Here is a 3,557-nt window from a genome sequence, read left to right as displayed (position 1 = left end):
GCTTGATATACTTTTGTGTTCTATTGGTTGGGATATTTGGTCCTATTCTACTTTATGAGCCCTCCTTCATATTGAATTTTTTCACTCTCCTATCCTATTTGATTGGAATGATAGAACTTGGAGTGGTACAAGGAAATTCTATTATGAAGTCATGTGGCAAGATTTAAAAACTACATTGTGGGGGTGGTGGGGGATCATAACTGAAGGAAAAATTATTTACAGATTGACTAAGAAATTGGACAATGTTAAAAGGGAGGTAATAAGTTGGAGCAAGTCTTCCTTTGGAGATATTTTTAAATATAAACATTTCATTAAAGATAATCTAAAGAAGGTGCCAGATATTATGGAAAATAGTGTAACCTCTATTGACGTCCACCTAGAGGAGGAGACTTGGAGGAAGAAATGGAAAGAGAGCATGGCCAAGGAGGAAGTCTATTAGAAGTTGAGCTCTATAATTCAATGGATTTCAAAAGGTGACAACAACACTTCCTTTTTACATAGATCTACTTCTAAACACATGAAGAGGAATTCCATAACTTCACTTCTCGATGTGAATAATGTGGAAATGACTTACCAGAAGACTATTGGTAGATGGGCTTCTCAATTTTTCATGGATACACTAGCTAATCTTAATGCAATGATTGATATTCGGGTTAGGGACAAATTGGTCTATTCACTCTTGTCTATCCTATGTAATGAGGATAATGAATCTCTCCTCTTCCATGTCACTAAGGAGGGGGAAAGGAAGGTTATGTTTACAATGAAAACATTAAAACCCCAAGGTTGAATAGTTTTATGCCATCTTTCTTTCAATATTTTTGGGATTTTTTCCAATTTTACTTAACCAAAGACACTAGGGTTTGTTTCATAATAGGTAAGCTCCTCAAGAGCATAAACAATACCTTCATTGTACTTGTCCATAAATTCCATGATCCAATAATTTTGGAAGATTTTATGCCTATAATCTTATGTAATACCATATATAAAATATTGACCAATAGAATCAATCATCTCCTTGCTAAATTAATTAGCCCCTCCCAAAACAAATTTTTTCTTAGGAGGAAAATCCTTAATGCTTCTATTTTCACCCATGAGATCATTCTTTCTATGGAGAAAAGAAGGAATCCTAGAATGGACCTGAAGTAGGACATCTCAAAATCCTAGGATGGAGTGAGCTGGGAATTCTTATATGTTTTTTTGGCTAAAATTGGTTTTAATGTCAAAGTTATCAATATGGTCAAGGAAGTGATTGAAATAGTACATTGTTTAGTTATTGTCAATGGGACACCTTGGGATTTCTTCAATTTTAGTCATGGTTTAAGGAAATGGGGTCCAATGCCCCTTATCTTTTTATTAAAGTTCATAAAGTTCTAGATAGGAATTTCATTTCCAAGGTTAATAAAGGATTAATCAAATGTATTGAAGATGTTTCTTTCCTCCATCCTGAAGTCTAGCAATAGTTTGTGGATGATACATTCTTCTTTGGAATTTATTCTATTATTAAAGCGAGATAATGGAAAAGGATCTTAGATTATTATGCTCATGTGTTAAAGAAGAAAATATATTTTGATAAATGTAAGATTGAATTTCTTTAATTATACCCTTGATTTGTGACATTGTATCACATAGGTCTTGGGTTTTTAGGTTGTTGATCTAGTAGACACCTACCTAGGCCTCCCTCTAACTATTAAGGAGGTCAAACTATAGTGCTATAATATAATCCTAGAAAGAATGCAAATAACTCGTACAAGATGAAAATGTAAAGTACTAAGAAGTATTTTAAATATTCAATTACCCATGACCTCTCTTGAAGGTATATTGGTCTACTTCCTCTCATTATTTAAAATATTCAAATCAATAGAAAAGAACCTGGACAATATTTAATAGAATTTCCTATGGATAGGGGTGGAGGATAAAGATAAGATTAGTATTGTAAATTGGGATATAATTTTCAAACCAAGATCCTTGGGAGGTTTATGTATTAGAAAGGTGATTTACCTTAATAAGGCCCTCCTCTCTAAAATTGGTTGGAACTTGGCTATGGGAAATTAGGAGATATTATGAAAGCTAACTATTTTTATCACTCCTTTCCCTATCTTTTGTTTGATAATGACATCCCTTTGGGATGTGAAATTTGGAATCATGTTTTCAAGCATAGGAATTTATTAAGGAAAGGGCTTAGGTGGTTGGTGAATACAAGAGACAAAATCATATTTTAGGGCAACAATTGGTTGAGCAATAAACCTCTTTTTATGATAAATTTCTATCACATTATGAATATAATGAGAGATCAGTTTGGGTTCCTGGTGTAGACACTAAAAATGGTTCACATCTATAATTTCATCACTTCTTCATACTAACTCATCGGATTTTATAATTTCACTAATTTTGATCTTTTTGCCAACTTGATCATCATTTGATTATATCTCAACAATATTCTTCATCATTCATATCCTCTTTCACAACATATCAAATCAACTTGGAATCATATCAAATTAACTTAGAATCACCCCAAATCTACCTAGAATCACTCAAAATCAGTCCTAATAAACGTATAACATGTCAAACATCCCAAATCTACCATCATCTATCTATTCCTAAGCATTTCCACTTCTCTCAGTGCCTTGGAAATCTATCAGTCTATCAAATCTATCAATATGACCTTAGAACTATCATGGTTCTCAATGCTAGGTCAAAACCATCATTCACATCATCTTATCTTTAACATTATCAAGTCTCTTAGTGTCAAATCATGGAATTATCTTATCAATTTAACAACATTGACAATGTTTGTCGATGTTATTATGATTAACCCTATCAATCAATGTTGATCATGTAGCATTTACAATATCAAATAATGTTACGTGTCCTTAATCAATGTCATGTGTCCTTGGCATGTTATCAATTTTAATCAATCAATTTGGCCATGAATTTTGTCTACCTATCATCATCTGAGTTGATCCATATTTTCATCAAAAGATATTGTCACACTCATCTAATCAAATTGGCCAATCATCTACTAACTTTCTCGATAGGATTAAATAGCCCATGATTTAATCCTATGTCATTTGAACCATTTTTCATCTAGCATTACTAGCCATTCTTCCTAGATAATATTCTCAATTAGTTGATATTCATTAATTAATTAATTCATCTTTTGCAAAACATGAAAATTCACAATTTCGTAAGGCACATTTTCCACTTCTAATTTCCAAATTACTAATTTCATTTTTGTGGAATAATAAGTTTTTAATTCAAAAATTCTACATAATATTGACACAATCTTAACATCATCATGACACATGGACATCTTACATCATGGATTCAATCCTTACACTTGGATAAGATATATCATAATACATATATTCTTATTCCTTATGCATATCTATATTTAGCCATCATCATCATAGATTCTTGGCTTTAAGTGGCTTTGAGGTGTCACATGACGCATCATAGATCCTCTACCATTTTTAGCCATGTTTGACTTCTATGCATTAGACAATCTTATATTTGGCATCTTACATCATATGTGTCATGGATTCTCAAAGGAATTTCTT

This window comes from Cupressus sempervirens, chromosome 8 (assembly GCF_028749045.1).
Source record: "Cupressus sempervirens isolate cs-2001-9-10 chromosome 8, ASM2874904v1, whole genome shotgun sequence".
NCBI classification, from domain to species: domain Eukaryota; kingdom Viridiplantae; phylum Streptophyta; class Pinopsida; order Cupressales; family Cupressaceae; genus Cupressus; species Cupressus sempervirens.
This window is presented reverse-complemented; position numbering follows the sequence as displayed.